The 17,924-nt window shown below is 51.6% G+C and overlaps 1 protein-coding gene across 1 annotated transcript in view; it reads right to left on the bottom strand.

The window, feature by feature from the left end:
• LOC142075253 (mitogen-activated protein kinase 4-like) overlaps positions 1 to 13,480 on the bottom strand; it is a 43,719-nt gene extending 30,239 nt beyond the window's left edge. Inside the window, exon 1 of the mRNA XM_075136355.1 lies at positions 13,386 to 13,480. The gene's annotated coding sequence lies outside the window, so the exon portion shown is untranslated. The remainder of the gene's footprint in view (positions 1 to 13,385) is intronic.
• Between the last annotated feature and the right edge of the window lie 4,444 nt (positions 13,481 to 17,924).

Below are 17,924 nucleotides of genomic sequence, written 5' to 3'. Positions count from 1 at the left end.
TAGAATGGATGACTCAGAAGCCTCTCCCCTAGCCATAAATCAGAGTGGAAACATGATACCTCATCGGGGCAAATCACTTTGCCCTTTTGGTTTGGCACCTACAGTCTTTTCTTCTAAAAAAAGAGATGAGAAGATCCGCTCTCTGCCGGTGCTTCGTCGGAGAGCTGGGCCTTTGCTCCCCAGGATGCCGCGAGTCAGGACTTTGCCTGTGTTATCACTGGAGGGGCTGGACCAAGATAAGCAAAAGCAGGACAGTTATTAAAAAAATAATTAAAAAAAAATACAGAAACAGCCCTAGAGGTTTTTTTTTTTTACTGTGACTGAGGAGCCCGCATGAGGAATTTGCCCCAAAGGAGGTATGTGCAGCATTTGCCAGCAGGCAGAGAGATGGCAGAGCGACTCTTTCGACTCGCCCCTACCCTCCACGGGCCCCGAGAGGTACCTCTGCGAGCAGAGAGCCTGATGTCCTCTCAAAACACTGCACTGAGATCTCGCAAAAGTGCTTGCACTTGTGTCTCAGAGCTGGTCTGTAACCTCCCTCTTAATCCTTCTGCTCACTGACAAATCTCATCCAGTTTATTTTGGGGGACAGGGCTGGACTGCTTGCAGATCTGCATGCTCAGCTTGGGAAAACAATGAAGACGGGCTTTAGGGAGAGGAAAAAAAACCTGCATTTATCTGCAGAAACCACTTTGTAAAAGGTTTCCACCCCCACTCCTCCCACTGCAGTCCCGCAGCGATGGCCCCACGCTGCTGCAGCCCACAGGAGAGATGCTACCCCCGCGACCGAGAGAGGAAACGGTGCGGAGACTTGCCCAGTGCCCCAGCCAGAAATAGCTCCCCGATGCCCCTCTCTCCTCCCAGGCAGCACCTCTGGAGACTTGGGCTGTACCTCCAGCCGCGTGTTCTCGCCTCCATCGTCCTTGAGAGGAGCGACATCCATCTACAAACAAAGCTCTGGGAGGGCGATGGCAGCCTTTGCCAAACCGATGCTCCCCAAGGCGCCGGGGCTGCCGGACAGAGGGGCATGGCCGCTGAACACGGCCAGACCGAGTACGCAGAGAACGTGACCTGCAACCCAGCATAAACAGCACAGGCTGTTCAAACCTCAAGGAGAATTAATGAACATCCAGGAGACTGTCCGGACATGGCATTTCACCATAAGCTCTGTGATATTTGGCCACTGTTGAAGAGTCAGTCCTTGATCCAAGTGTACGGCGATTGAGGCAGCAACATCTCCTGGAAGATGTTCCTCTTTGAGGGCAGGCTTGAGCCGCGTTTCAAGCCTAAACTGCTTCACCACTCCTACAGACACAAGCCCTCGCTCATGGTCAGGTTTCCGTGGTGCACACCTCCGCCCCGCGTTATCTCCCAGCACAATCAAAAGGGCAGCCCCCCCAGCCTGACCCACACATCCAGCCCGCCTGCCTCCATACATCCCCTCTGCCCGGGGAGCAAGGCAGGTCCTTCCCAACGATGAGGACCCAGCATCTGAAACTTCAGCCCTTTCCTTGGTCTGACTCCCTAAAGAGCAGGGTGACAAGGTCCCACACCTGCAAACAGATGCTGGAGACCAGAAATCCCACACTCACAACTTCACATGTCAAAGCTTCCCCTCTTCTACTCTAGGGAAAAAGGTCTCTGCTGTTTTAATGCTTTCCAGTCTCATGATTTTGGGAGACCGCGGTGCGTAGTCATGGGATGCCAGCAGCCGGCAAAGCTGAAAGCCAGTTACAGTGGAAGAAATGTGCTGGCATCATCAAAAATAACGCGGGAGATTTTCTAGAGATTTAAAACAAAAATGTTAAGTCCTGGTTCTAAAACAGCCGGAACAAAACCAAAACGCACTCACAGTGACTTTTAGCCATCCAGATAATAGATGGGGAATAAAAAGCTTTGCTGGACCACTGCTAAAGCTTGCTCTCAGTATAATCACCTACTACTATAAAGAGATTACATGGATTAACTGCATTTTAAGGCAACGTCAATGAACCGGACAGCCTTTCTAGGCAGGTTTTTAGTGCTACACAGAATAATACCGGAAAGACATCAAACCAGGCAGCTATTTTTAGAAAGCATTCCTCTAAATAACCTAGGTGGAGAGAGATTGCAAGGCAACAAAGGTGCGTTAATGCAGGCAGTAGCTGAATGAATAAATGTCGCAGAGAAAAACAGATTCATCCCTGGTTTCTCTTGGCCGAGTTACACAAGAAATTAATTCAGCTGGACCTGAGCTTGCATTCCTCCAATGCTGTGTCGTGAAATGGAGGGAATGAGCAACTCTGCTAAGAGAGGAAAACGTGAGGCCACGATGACCTGGGATGAACGTGCTGGGGTTCGTGCCTGGTGCCCTCAGGGCACCTGCACTCCCCCACCCCGCAGCCCTACGGAGGTGACAAGACCCAAGTCCTCTCCCCAGCGGCAGACAGGGCACGTGCCTGGGAAGGTGTCCCCCAACCAAGTCTGAAATTAGACTTCATCATCATCGCGGCATCCATCACCACGTGGGATGCAGCAGCTATGTCCCTCGCAGAGAGCAGGGGTGGCAGTTCACCGAGGTGCGGACAGACAGGCGTTTGCCCAGCGCTCAAAGGGACGGGTCTGCTTTACAGTCCTTGCACTCTTGCTCAGAAAACCCAGCGCTCATGTACTCGCTCTCATTTTCTCCTAACTATCCTCAGGATTTCTGAGGAACTCTCAGAGAATCCGGTTTTTTCGTTGCTTTTTGGCCCTGGAGCTTACTCCTGCAAAACACCCAGCAACTTCAAAATAAGCTGGACACTGGACTGTCCAAAGTCCTTTAATCTTCTTTTCCAGGATGGATCCAAGCTGGAGCCTTGAGGACTGAATCCCGGACATTTTGCTCCCCGTGTTCTATCCAGCCACATCTCTGCGCCTTCTCTCTCGTTATGACTCAGCCAGGGCTCGTGAATAAAACTCAATTAGGGATTAAGCATCAGAGCAGCACAGCAAAAGGACGGCCTCTACCCCAGGCAGCTCACAGCCTGGGATCTTTAGCTCCCACCCTGGTGAAGCAACAAAAATAACCCATTAAAAAGTCACTTTAATGGCCTTGCCAGTGGTTTGCACAAACTCCAGCTAACGCCTGACGTTAAAAATGAATTAAGCCTTAAATAGCAAATTCTCTTCCCTTCCTCCCACTTCTACCCTTAAATTTTAGTGGGGTCATGGTGAGGGAGGAAACAGATCCAGCCAGTCCTCCAGCTCTTGTACCCAGCTCCTCTGCAACAAGGAGCAGGCTCAGTTCTGCTGGGTTTGCTCCACCACGGGCTCCCATGGGGGCACCCCATCTGTTTTGGGACACACCACCCAGGCTGCTGCCCTAAGATGCAATTAAGACAGTTATAAAGTTGATATTCTTCATGCCAGAAGGAGTCTTAATCAGGATGAGAAAATTGAGAGGGTGCAACCATGCACCGTAGTCCTCCAGAACGCTGGGAAGATCTGCTCCATCCCAAGCGGGGCTTGTACTTCTCAGACATGGCCCAGCACTTCATGTCCAAGTTGACCGCTACTCAGGAGGAGAAATGTTCCACCACCACACTTTTGTTGAAAAAAAGATGCAAACAGGAGGTGAACGTATGTAGCAAAGCCCAAACAGCACCTCACAGGAGCACAAGTGGAGCATTGCCTGCCCGCTGCCTGGCTATCGCTGCCTGCTACACTGGGCACGATCCTGCTCCCCATCAAGACCTGGGTGCCCAGAAAGGAGGAGGGAGTGAGACAGCAAACTGGGAGGCTGCTGAAGGTCTGGGCTGGTTTGCTCTGTTTTCAAATCTGATGCTTTAAATGTAGGACTAGGGCGTCAGCCTGCCCTATGCTTCGTTGAGAGCAATGCAATTAAGGTCCTCTGCACCAGCTTGAGCTCTGGAGCACCAGTGTCCAGCATTTAGCCAAATATTGCCCTGAAACATCCCTTCTGCTCTGCACAGGGCCCTAAAAGAGTGATCAGGATGGAGCAATTTCACAGCCTTAATCCATTTCTTCACTTTTGGCTCCAGTGGGCAGTCAGATACCCATTTTGCAAAAGGAATCGCGCCAAGAAAACCTGGCTGAGTGGTTTGGTTTGCAAGACTCAAATCTCAGAGACTTACTTTTTTTTCCATCACAATATTTGTTGCTCAAAAAATGCTTATGTTTCTAAAGCATTTTGCAGATCTTACAGTACTTTGCTGGGATAAAGCAAAGCTGACTAACATATTACAGCAATAAAAATTATTTTTTCTGTCTGAGTAGTAGCAGGCACATGAGATTTATTCAGATAAAAGAGGCCAGCGCAGGAGATGAGCTTATATTTCAGGATGTAAACCTAAATCACAGGGAGATTTGGAGACTCCACAGGGAACGGGCATCCTGCATCCCCAAAGGCCGAAGTCCTGAGTTAAAGCAGCATCCCCATACCCTTCCCAGGCTCTGCAGGACTGTCTGCCCTCCTCAGTCTCACGGAACCGGTAAAATGAAATGGGTGAGATAAGCAAAAGTATTAACCCACGCTCCTCCGTAGGGAAAAAGGAGAAGTTTTCCAAACTTTGCCATCACAGATTTTCCCTAATTGTTCAGCTACTGCATTAATCCTGCGACTGTTCCTGGGATCTGCTGAAACACACAACATTTTTGCATACTGAAAACATCTTGCAAGTATTATAATCGGAATTTCCGTCAAATTTCTTCCTTTTTTCCAAAACGCACTCTGCCCATTTTGCTGCGTTTGAAGAGCAGACAGCAATTAGCTTTCCAGCTCAGAGACTTTTTTTTTTTCATCTCTAGACTCATCTTTCTAACAGACGAGATTGTGGCATTTCTAAGGAGACAAAGATTGTGAAAGCATTTCCCAAATGCAGAATAGCCACCGCGCTCTCCAAACACACAAGATAATGAGGCCCTTCAAGCACCGTGATCAAACTTCTTTCTACCAACCCGACGAGCACCACTAACAATCTTGCTTGTGTCTCCTCCACCCTCACCCAGTTCAGCAAAGCATTTACACTTTGTTAATCAGTCGGTATTTACCAGAAATCTGATGTCGCTTGCGCTGAGCTGTTCTGCCTGCTCACCTGCCTTAACGTCAGGGGATGCAGCGATGCAATCGCTAACCCCGGGCAAAACTCAGCACCGAAAAGGCACGCAGATGGTACGGACGTCTGTTGTGCCGAAAATCAAGCAGGTATTTTGGGAGCGGGTGCGGCCACCTCGTTACTCTCACAATTTTTGTTTTCTTTTTAAATAAGCAGAATGAGCCTCCCTCTAACAACAAGAGCAGATAGGACTCAGGTGAAGCTGGAATGTGAGACAAGTTGAAAAGTCAGTAACATCAACCACTGACATGGTTTGGCAAATGTAAAGCCCATCAAGATGTCCTTTGAGATTTCCCTGCCCCTTATTCAAGCGAGAAAGGAGATGACTCAGCGATGACACCGTGCACATCACAATCCCTTCACAGCCACCGGTTACGACTCAAGCCTTATTTTCCTAAAAGAGTCTCATCAAATTTCACATTTCCTTGTTCGCCTCTGTTACCAAAGAACCCAAAACTGACCTCAGGTGTAAAGCAAACACAGGAAAAAGAGAGAAATTTCAACTTTGCATTAAAACTTATCTCATGAAGTTTAGCAAACGGTGGCACAGGCATGCAGGAGCGAGGAACACGTGCCAGCTGCCGTTGCTGGCACAGCTGTATGCATATCTGGCCCCAGTCCTGCAGCATCCCCTTCAACCTAGCACCAGCTCTGGGAGCAACGAGAGCTGCCCCTTTCTACCCTGCAAGCATTTTTTTCTGCTTCTTGAGGCTTCCCTTTTTGGCTCCCCCTTAAACCCTGCCAGCTCCCTGGCCACCCATTTCCCCTTCCCAACTTTCCTTAGCAAGACGACAAGCCTTGCCTACCTTCACAGAAACAGCAGCAGTCTGCTCCGTGCTTACTGCCTTACTAAAAGCACAGAATTATTTCTAATTTATGGCATCTCTGACCATGCTCAGCCTGGGAGATACGTGGAAGGAAACTAAGGCTGGCCTGCTCATTTCAGGCTCTGAGGAAAGGCTTTCTTAAGTAGATACAACCTCGAATTAAAAAAAAAAAAACAGGGAGAAAGCAGAATTCCCAGAGAGCAAAAGAATTGTAATTCTTAAAAGAAATTATCTGAAATACTCTCCGGGTCAGACTCATTGCTTGTAAAAGAGATGCAATCAGTCCCAATGTTTCAAGCTGCAATACTGACAGAAATGCAAAGAAACAACTTTTTTTTTTTTCTCTTCCCATTCTCCTTGATCCCATTTTAATTGGAACCAGTCCCAGCTGAATCAGAGAAGCCTAGCATCTACCCTCTGTCCTTGAAGTCATTTTAAGCCGGGACCTATTTCCACATTCACACGTTCCCAGCCCTGCCTCCTCCCAGCAGGCCAGGGTTTAATTTACCTTTACCCAAAGGCACTTTCTAATAGTTCAAAACTTTCCGTATTTCACAGGACGGGGCAGGGGGAGTTAATGGAGCACACAGCCCCAGCGAGGGGCCGGGTACAACCGGTGCTGTGATGGCAGGCGTGGCACGGCCAGCCTGGTTTGCTGGGGTGCCGAGGACGGGGCATCCCCCCAGGTCCTTCGGGAACAGCCTGGGAGGATTTAATGCTGGGTCCCCAGGATGCAGGCACCAAGCAGCAGCGTGCCCGGCGTGCGGAGCAGGCTGTGGGACAGCAGCACGTTCCGGTTCCCTGGGAATAAAAAAGGAACAAGTCACCTCTACACCCTGCGGTTCATGATGCAGGCTGCGCCCTGGCTTGTGTTTTGCATCAGGCACACTGGAAAACCTCCTGAAGCGGAGATTAATTGCTGGGAGCGATGGCTGGGACCTGCTCGGAGGCACGCGCGGCCGCTGGTTCCTTGCCTCCAGCGGACCTGCCTGGCCGCTCGTCCGTGCGCTCGTCCCGGAGCGGCACCGAGCAGGTCAAACCAGGCAATTCTTCCCCACAACAAGTTTACTTTGGTGGGATGATATTCCACCTTGCTCGCAAACACGATCCAGCCTGCGTTTTCTTCTGCCTCCTCTCCTCCATAAACCCCCAGACCAGGAGCCCGCACTTGGGGCTGGGGATACCCCCAGCTCCTTCCAGAAGGACCGGCAGCATCACAGCCACGAAAGTGAGAGACGGGAAAGGGGGAACAACTCTTTACAGAAAGGCTCAGGCTTCCGTAACTGATACGCTGCATTCCCCCTGCCCCGCTTCACTCACACATAGGAACAAGCCTCTCTCAGGGTCCAGAGATGATCTGACAGTTCCCTTTAGGAAGAGATCTGGGGAGGAAGGCTTAGGAAGCCTCCAGAGGGAAGCAGCCTGTACTCTGAAACATGAAATTTGATTAGGCTTTTTATCTTAGTTTACATAGCTAATTGTTGCAGGTGTATCAGTTACCATGTAATTAATAGTGTTGTAAAATCAGGTGTAGCCAAGAACTGACTTGTGCAAACAATCTGAGCAGCTGGGACAGATGGACACCGACGGGTATCAGCCAGGGGGGTTGTTTGTTCTTCCCTGAATCCAGAGGGATCCTAACATGAAGCTGAGACACAGCTGAGGCAGTTCCCTCGGAAATCACATGGACTCAGAAAGTCTCCCATCACTCAGACTGGGAGTAAGACAACAGCTCGGGCAGCGGAGGGTAACTTTTCAGCCGCGGCGGGTCACGGCTGGTGAGGAAGGCACTAAGGGTGCAAAAGCAGATGCAAGACTAGGGGCACAAGGGCAGGATGCAGGTTTCCCACCTGCATGTGGGGGATCCACACCGGTTTCCAGGAGGGGACTGCTCTCCCCGCTGCAGAGCGGCTGTGCAGCCAGAACGACGCCCGAGCATCCCTGCCAGTGACCTGACGGACACGCACGTACCCAGGCACCGCTTCTCACACCACTGGCGATGCTCACATCAGCGCTCCGGAAAGCTTCTTCCTCAAGTTCCCCCGCTCCTTTCCTTCCTCCCAGGAATGCCCCGAGGATAAGCATGCTAAGAACCATGTAGCACTGGGCTGCTGCAGCGGCGTGGGCTGGCCAGCTTCCTACAGAGATGACTGTTGTGTATAATATAGAAACTGAGCTGCTTGTTCCAAGCACAACCACGCCGGCTGCTTTTTAAAGACAAGCTTAGCTTGGATGCAAAGTGTTGCAGGAACAAGCAGCGCTAATTCCCTCTTCAGCCTCCGAGCCAGGGGACGTTGTCAGTAGGGAGATTTGGGAGCTTGTCCCGCTCCTGACCCAGCCCCACGGGCAGGGAGTGCCCGCAAGGTCACCCTGGCACCTTTCAGCAGGGCTGAAATCAGCTCCTGTAAATCCTTGCGTGCAATTCTGCCTGGAAAGCCCTCGAAGCAGACCACTGTTTAACCTCGCCCTAGCACGGATCACGGGGAACACACAGTGGCTTCCCGGGGCTAAGCTTGGGCTGCGCCGGTCGGCATCGCGCCTGCCTGGGAAGCGCAGCTGGTGAGGTTTGAAAGGTGCAGCCACCAGTTAGGAGAGGAGTATGAAGACAGCGGGGCACAAATGAAGAGATTTGGTGGTTAAACGTGCAAAAATAATTCAAACAGCATGAAGCATGTAATTTTGTTCTGCAGTGGTCTCAAAGACCATTTGCCAGGCGTTCGCAGGCCACAAGCACCGAATTTCGCTCTCTTCTATGCATTCAGCTGCACCGGTACAAGGAGGACAACATCTTGCCACCACATACATACACCCAGAGAGGCAAATAAAAATACCACAATGCAAACAACTAATGAATAATCAATACCAAACCAAACCAAACCCAAGGCACACACCGATAAGCCTTCCGGATGGAAAGCCGCTGGTGGCACGTGGAGTAGCTCACGTTTCAGAGTTAATTGCCCATGGAGCAGCAGCGGAGCTACGTGACAAGGATGAAGCCAAAATGAACTGCCATGTCCAATGCAAGTCCTCTTCCATTATAGGTTCTTTCTGTTTCTGTGCTAGTCAGAGAAACTATGAGCCCAAAATAATGGCAGCAGTGTCTAAATTTAAAACGGCAGATTTTACAAACCCAAAAGCAATTGTTAACATCACAGAGTACGGGACTCGCTTAAAGCATTTACCGAAGACCCCAAAAGTTACAAATGCAGAAAAGCAGCAAGAGTTAAATCAAGCAAAAACTATTCTGGCAAAAATGAGATGTGGAAAATGCATGGAAACACAATCTTTCTAAGAGGCACAGAAAAGGAAGAGGAAAAAGAAATGGCACTGAAAAAGAAATGTCCAGGGTCGGTGACTGATGAGGACCTCTAAAGGAATCCATTAAATCTGAACAGCCAACAGAATTAATTGTAAAGTAAGGCACTTCTTAAGCATGCTAGGAACAGAGAATTACATAGCTGCTAGATTCACTATTAGGTACCATCACTAAAACTGGACGCGCGTACTGCGCTGCCGATGGGATGCTGGGGATGGGATAAAACAGTTACTAAAGAGGACGAGAAAAACTCCGTCTACAGATTAACCACGTGCACCCCATTGTGCAAAAGCAGGGTCTTTCGCAACAACCTCCTGTATAACCTGCCTTAAAACCCCTTAATGACAGAGATTTCAGTATTGCCAAACGTCTGCTAAAATAAAGCATTTTAAAATCAACCGGTGAAACACAGGGAAACTTTGTATAGTTGCAGTATTTTAAGAAAGGACAAAAGGTGAAAGGCAGGAGCAGCAGGCAACCTGGGGTCAGCTCTGGCTAGAACAGCGGGACAGAAATTTCAGGTAAACACACGAACTGGAGACTAAAAATACAATTCCAATTAGCCAGCTGAGTTTCCTGGAATTAGGTCTATTTAAAAGAATTATTTTTTCTTTGACAGCCAACAGCGCTGCATGACGCAGGCAACTGCCTCAACACAGCGTTTGCTCAAATTTCTCCAAAGCACGTAATATTTTGAGGATAAATCTCACACCAGGTGAAACAAACCCCACACACATTAGGTGTGTGCCAGCAGAGCCCCAAGCGTGGCTGTTGACGGGGCGAGATCAGGGAGGGAAGCCAGCACCCAAGCACAGTCCTCAGGGATTTTTGTCGCTGTTCAGTCTCATCTGTGATTCCTTCTGGGGAATTATATTAAATATAAACCTGTAACACAAAAAAAAGCAGTAACTAATGGATGGTTGGTTGATGACACAGTTGCATGGAGAACCAAATCACCTCGGTGGAGGTCACAGTCCAACAGACCATGTTTTCGTGTGGCAAAGTAATATGTGAGGCCACAAAAGGGAACTCTGCCCAAGCCAGAAAAGAATTTGGGATGAGTGTGGGGCATTTCTTCTGCATATGCCGCCAGAGCAAAGCCAGAGCAAAAGGAGGTGGTCCTTGAAGGTGCAATGGGAAACACGTCCATTAGAAGTCGGAAAGCAAGCTCACACCAACATACGTCATTGCCAAGGTCACAGCTGCATCCAGACTGGCACCTGGATGACGCTGCCACACCAGCAAAATCCCAAAGGTGGCCACAAAAACCATACATGACGGAGCAGGAGCCTTTCAGCGTGAGGTTATAGCACCTCAAATACTTCAACCTCCCAAAGAGCTGGTGAAGAGGTGACTCGATCACTGGGGCCAAGGAGCTGGGAGTGACAAGTCACCTTTGTGACAAGGGCACAACAACATCACCCTCTGCAAGTCAAAGCTAGATAAGTTCAACCTTGAAATGAGATAGCATCTCCCCAGAATGAGAGCAATTAAATGCTGGCACGAGGTATGGGAGGAAGGTGGGAGTGAGGATGGGGGTCTCACCATTGCTTAGAGCTATTAAAACAAAATTAACAGGCTGGTTTTTAACCCAGACTTCTGTGTCTGCAGGAGGATGAGTTGCAAACGCTTCCCTGCAGGAGGATGAGCTGCAAATGCTTCCCTGCAGGAGGATGAGCTGCAAATGCTTTCCTGCAGTTGCATTTCTGCAACACCTCCCACCTGGGGATGTGGAAAGTTTCAGATGCGTTATTTATGCCTCAAAAAAGGCCTGAGTGGTAGGAGAACAACAGGGTCACGCTAAAAAAGGAAAGATCAAGGCGAAAGGACTAAAAACCAAGGTTTGCAAGCATTGGGTGAGATTCATCTCACTTAAATTTAGACCTCTCAAATTCAGATATCCAAGTCAGAACCAGCACCCTGAAGGCATTTTCCTGCCCTGCGTCTGAGATTTACCGCAGGGCAAAACGAATCCCGTTCGGGAGGTGCCTGTCCCCTCCATTTGGTGGGAGGCAGCTCAGACCAGACACTGTTAGATGCTCAAGCGAGGGCAAACGAATCGCATCCACCAAAACAGCTTCAACTGCAAGCGAGCTGCAGTTGAAAATTGAGAAGTAATTTCATCTCATAATGCCAATTCTGGCGATTTTACCTTGCTGAGTTGCCCAGCACGCAGGAGGCAGAAGCAGGATGAGAAGCTACTCCAGCACCTGGAGGCAAGTCTTCATGTCTCTGTTCTAGGTATAAAGAAGAGATAAACAGAGACCATCTGCATGAAGCACTCAACCTGGAGAGCTTGAGGTTGGCCGAGATGCTTGCAGTTCAGCATCCTTTCTGAACACGGGTTATTTGATTGGGATTTCAGCCCTTATCGGTGCTCACTTACAGGCTGGGCTCAGCTTGAGGAGGGAAAGGACTGCGGTGAGCCTGATTTTTCTCTGCTTTGGCTCCAAGGCCAGGCAGAGGCTGACAGTGGTGGTTCTCCCAAGCACAGGCGAATTGATGGTACGTGGGTTATCACGTCCATTTACCCTTTCCTCTTTTGCAGGGAGAGGGAACACTGATGCTCACCTGCTGGGTGTGAGATTTATCCTCAAAATATTATGTGCAACTCCAGCCCCAGCTCCTGCGATATCCTCGCTACAGTCCTGGTCTCCCTTCGCACACACGCCTCCGCAGGGCTTCTTTGTCACCTTCAACCTGATGGACGTCTGTCCATCCAAAAGGAGGAAAGTGCCCTGCAAATCTGAGTCTCAGTTGCATCCCTTGATCACGTCCAAGGTGGTGAAAAGGATGTCACTATCCCCAGGCCTCGTTCTGCAGGAGGCTGTGCTCCTGCTGAGACCGGGAGAGGGAAAAGCACTCTGCGTTTCCTGGGAAGTTCCCAGCGCCAGGTAGGATTAGACGTGCCTAATTAACAGCGAGGAGCAAGCAACACAGAGCTGAATGCAGGGACCAAAACCCCTCTCAGCAGTATCCAAGCATTACCTCTCCAAAGCCAAGCCACCTGCTTCATCAAGAGAAACCCTTGATACTCCACATCACCTTCTCCGGCCACGACATCCCCCAAGCACGCAGGCACAAGTCAGACTCGAGGGACAGGTAGCAGAGGTACCCAAACACCTCCAACACCCAGAAAAGGCTGAGCTCTGGATGCACATCGGACCCCGGGGGGGGGGGGACACCCCTGACACCTAACCCGCCCCACGCCTCGGGGCTGGAGGATGCAGCTGGAGGGGGGGACAGCCTGTCAGAGCCGCTGGGACGTGGGGGTCAGGTTTTTCCCCCCCTTTCTGGTACTTACACTACAGCACCCAGGATGAATCTTCCCGAGGCGCCGTGGCTCCCGGCGCGGCAGCCAGACACACGTTCAGCGCACATTGAGCACGTTTGATGCCATTAAAGCCTGGACCGTTGCCACCTGCCATCTCCAGCGCACGCTCTCAGACCCGAGAGTCTGTTTCAGGCTAGGATTAAATAAATAAGACTGAGAGCAAACACAGCCTGCCTTGGGGGTGGGGGAAGAGGGAGAGAAGCAGGTTTCCCTCTCAGGACACGGGGAAGGGGGCCAGGGACCTGCCGGGCACGCTGACAGCAGCTCAGCTGTGCGCAGATTTAGTTGTGCAAGCCCACAAGTCTGTGTGTCTATACACATAAAGCACGTTTATACACATAAAGCACGTATAAAACCGGAGAGAGGCGAATGCATACATATTCGCTCGTCCTCTCGGGCAGCAAACCGGCGCTGCAGGCGTCTTATGGGTTTTAAGCCCACCGCTCCAAGGAGGGGGTCTCCGGCAGGCCCGGGGCCGCGCTGAGCCCCGGGGAAAGGCGAGGCGACACCGACACCGCCGGGCGCTTCCAGGGACGGCTCCCCAGGCGGGTCCCGGCGGGCTCCCCGCTACCGGCCCCGGGGTCCGGACCCGCACGGGGCAGGAGCGGGCGCCCTGGCCGCGAACCCTCTCACCAAGCCCCGCCGTAACAGCCGCCCTCCGTCCGGCTCACCCCGCACCGCTTCCCCCCGCAAATCCCCTCACCACCGGCCCCCGGCGGGCTCAGCCCGCAGCACCGGCGCGGCGGGGGGGAAGCGGGAGCAGCGACCGGAGCGCGGCGCGGACAAGGGGGGCGGCGGGGCGTCGCACTTACCGGGGCCGCTCCGCTCAGCACCGCTCCGCCATGGCCCGGCCCGGCCCGGCCCGGCTCGGCTCGGCTCGGCGCACCGGCACCGCGCGCCCGCCCCCGCCGCTGACGTCACCCACCGGCCTCAGCCGCCGCGCGGGGGCCACCTGCCGGGGGAGGGGCAGGGGAGGGGGCGATCCCCGGTGAGGAGCCGCCCGAGGGGATCCGGTCCCCCCTCACCGTCCCCGGGAGGAGCCGCCCGAGGGGATCCGGTCCCCCTCGGCTACCCCCTGCCGTTCCCGGGAGGAGCCGCCCGAGGGGATCCGGTCCTCCCTCACCGTCCCCGGGAGGAGCCGCCCGAGGGGATCCGGTCCCCCCTCACCGTCCCCGGGAGGAGCCGCCCGAGGGGATCCGGTCCCCCCTCACCGTCCCCGGGAGGAGCCGCCTGAGGGATCCGGTCCCCCCGGCTACCCCGGGAGGAGCCGCCCGAGGGGATCCGGTGTTCCCCGCCGCCCCGGCCAGCCCCTGTGAGGAGCCGCCTGAGGGGATCTGGTTCCCGCCATAGTCCCTGTGAGGAGCCGCCGAGGGGGGGATCCCGCCTGGCCCCTCACCTCAAGGCGTCCCTCTCAGCGGGGGGTGGTGGGCCTGAGGTGAACCCTGAGACAATCCTGGCTGGGCTTTCTGCCCTTTCCCCCCCAGTAGCCAACGTGTATTTGCTTATCGGTATTAACGTGTGCGTTTCCAGGTCTGCACCAAGCCAGCGTCCCGGCAGCCTGTGAGACCATGCCGGGGCCTGGTTTGGCCCCAGGGAGCCCTGGAGCACAGCAGTGTCCCTGTGTCTGTCTGCTCCCCGGGTCTGTCCCCGCTGAAGCAGGGCCTTTCCCGAGGAGAAAGGTGTAACGGGTTTTGGGTACTGCCCCAAGGGGCTGAGAGCTATTACAGGTAGCTGAGGTCTTTCCATCCCCGGGTGGCATGACCCGCTGAGCAGCCCTAATGGAAAAAAATTCACCATACGCTGTATTTACAGTGTGAAAGAACAATTAAAGGAAGCGGCTTCAACAGTCTAAGTGGAGGAAGCGCGATAGTTCGATAGTTATTGATCCCCTCCAGACAAGCGTGCTGCTTTGTTAGAGCTGGAGGAACTGAGCCTCCCTCGTCTTCTGCAGGGGAAACGGTGAAAAAAAAAAAAAAGAGAAAATGGTCCGGTAAATTAAACTCCCAGGGAATTATGCAGGAGGAAATGAAGGTGTATAAACAATTTTTGGTGGTATAGTAATCTGTAACAAGACCACTCCACTGTTTCACTGTCCAAGATTAAAGTGAATGTTCCCATCCGATTACCCCATGAGCAGGAAGGTGTTGAATTGGTGTTTATGCCTGTGAACACAAGAGGAAAAAAAGGAAGAGGAATAGGAGCATTAACAGTTACTGTTAAAACCTCCCAGGGAAACTGATTCCGTGTGCTCCACATCACCGTGAGTTTAGGTGCCGCTCCCCAGTGCCTTTCAAAGCCAAGTGTGGAGGTTATTCCCCCGGTTGACGCAGGTGACAAACCACACAGCCAGGGACAACGAAGGGCGTCCTGGGGCCCTCCGGAGAAGAGCTCGATGGCGGAAAATGGGGGCATTTGGGCAAAGATGTTCTCAAAGGTGACTGTTGGCCAGCATCTTGCTTCAAGGTTTTATTACAGCGAACCGTGCGGTGATACCCCCAGCCCTGACTCGGTGGCCCTGGCCCGGCGTTCAGCGGAGAGGTTTCCACCACCGGAGCGGCTGTCAGCTCTGCTCAGCTCGAGTGCCGTATGGGAACAGAAAATAAATTACCACCCCGGCCGTGGGGTGAGGCTGAAGCAGACAAACCCTGTGCTGTGGGAGCACGCTCTGCATCCGCGCTGGCTGGGAGCAAGCCGGGGATTTGAGGACTTTTCTTCTGCAGCTCGAACCCTTTGGTTTGTGGCACTCGTACACTTGTTTTAACAAGTAGGCCAGCGATCTCCCTCTTGCAATTAAGCAATAAGTATATGCCCACGCACATACACATTTATATTTTCTTTTAAAGGGTGGTCGCTGATTTGGTTGATACGGGGTTGGTTTTGGTGAAGAGGCTGGATATTGCTGGCGCTTCAGAAAACCAGGGCAGCGCTCAGCATCTCACAGGACCTTGGCGGTCGTCCCCGGAGCGGCGCCGCGTGAACAACAAACTCTGGCAGCGCTGTGAATGGCGTTGTGGAGCGGCTCTCACACCACCCTAGCAACAAGCGCCGCAGCTTGGCAGGATCGGTCCCCAAACTAACGAGATAAAGGGGCCTCCGTTCAAACGGGGTGATTAAACGGCAGTAACTCCAGGCAGCTATAGTTAGCTCGTCGTCGTCATGAAGCTGCCAAGCGTAATAAATGAAAATACCATATTTACGGTATGTGGTGCTGGTGCAACTCAAACTGTACACCATAAATTGCAGGTTTTGGCACCGGTGGGTGTGTAACGGTGCCATTACACAGAGCCAAGAGCTGCTGCTCTCTGGAATGAGGTGGGTGCAAGGCTGCGTGTTTCCAAGCAGGATGAAGAGAGACGGGATGATAACATGATAAGTGACTTAATTAAATACTATGGAGCCTGAATAGATAATCATGGGCCTGTGCTGCATCTTCATGCACGAGGAATTGTGTCTCTTTTTAAGCGGGGAGAAGCAAAGCTCTCAAAAACCTGCCTGAGTGTTTACATCAATTTCCTGGTGATTGGTGAGGAGGGACCCGGTGCAGTTGATCAAAGCAGGCAGTGCTGTTGCCTAAAGCATGTGCCAATAACTGGAACTGTAAAAATCTCTTTTTTTCACCCTGCCATAAATGTGGTTTTTAATCCAAGCTCTCTCCCTTCCTTGTGTGAGACAGCTGAAAGCACAGGTAAGGAAAGGCGTAGCATTAGTCCTGCCTGAAACCCGGCAATTCAGCCTTCCCGCTGCAGGCTTGGACTATCGGATGCCTTCAGGAAGAGGGTGCTTTTCTCTGCTGTCTCTTTTTCCAACGCTTCTTATTTTCATTGAGAGAGAGGACATTTTTATTGTCTAATCATAGCATGTGCAGCATTTTACTCAGAGCCTGAAATTCACCCCTTCTGCAGGCAAAGAAGCTGAAACCCACAGGGGTGACATTCAGACTGTACTGGGGGGGTTATTCCCTGTCCAGGTGTAGATTTCACCCCAGTTGCATAATGATGCCGTTACACCCACTGCAAAATGTTTGTCTTGCATAATATTATTCTGTGTCCAGTTACAGGACTTATCCAACATATTTAGGAAGTTAAATCATTAGTTACCGAAATAAACAGGACCTGAGTGTCTACAGCACGAACGAGTTTCAGAAATCCCCTGCCAGATCTGAACTCGGCAATGTCAGTGAAGTGAAACAAGTCAGCCCGGCGCTGTCGTTTCCCGCTGGATACCATACATTACCGTATGTACTACCGTACATCCTTTTTGACACATGTAACGCAGCCTTTTCCAGACACATCCCTGATATTTTATCAGCCCTTGGAACAAAATGCAAAGTGTCAGTAGTTGCCCTGTTTATTAGTGACCTGCAGTAGCACACCTTGGGATGAATCGTTAATGCTTTCACAGGCCCATACACAATCAGCAGAGAATAAAGACTCTTTTTTCATAACAAATTCCATAAAATGAAGAACCGGTGTAAAAGTGGCCACATTTCCAGAGGTGCTAAGCCTGGCTGCTGGGCTTTGGGGGCATCTCAGGACCCATGAAAAAAAAAAAAATCATGTTTTTATTCATCAACACCTTGTAGGTTGCCTTCTCTCTACATAGGTGGGGAATACTGTTAGGAATTGCTGTGTGTTATAAGAATTTCCCATCTTACAATTGCTCTCATGTGCTTGTGGGGAACTGCCGGATAATTTATGTGGGAAGGGACCTCCGGAGTCACCTAGTTCAGCCCCCCGCCGCTTGGAGCGTGTCTCCTCAGATCAGGTTCCTTGCAGAGTTTTCCAGTTGAGTTTTGACCATCTCCAAGGATGGAAGGTTGTATGGTGGGGTAGGGCGAAGGGGATTTAACAGAATTGGGTTTTGTGTGTGAGGCAGCAAAAAAGAAAACAGTGTTTCTTGTCTCGGCAGCCTTCTCTTCTCTCCAGGCTGCAGACTGCCTACCCCACACGTACACGCTGCTCACCAAATTTTAGCTTTCCTCAGCACTTTGAGCTTGCAGCCCAATTTCATTCCGTCAGCTGTATTATTAATCAGCAGGCTGCAAATTATGTTGCTATAACCCACGTACTTTTTGTATTTTATACTGAAAATAAAATAAATTGGTGCATAGTAAACAAATCCCAGCTTTCCAGGAGAAGCGCACAAATGGCGGAGCAGACCAAAGAGAGCTGTGGTGCTACAGAGTTAGGACAGCCAGGACTTCACGGAGAATGACCTCGTCCAGGCTGGACCCCTTTGTCAGCAGATTGAGATAATTAGTGGAGTGCTCATCCAGAGAGGCTCTGTACAGGTCCCAGGGTAGCAAACACACCTGAGAGACTGTCTCCCTCCTGCTTCTCATCCAAGGTGCC

The sequence above is a fragment of the Calonectris borealis genome, chromosome Z, assembly GCF_964195595.1.
Source record: "Calonectris borealis chromosome Z, bCalBor7.hap1.2, whole genome shotgun sequence".
Lineage (NCBI taxonomy): Eukaryota > Metazoa > Chordata > Aves > Procellariiformes > Procellariidae > Calonectris > Calonectris borealis.
This window is presented reverse-complemented; position numbering and strand designations above follow the sequence as displayed.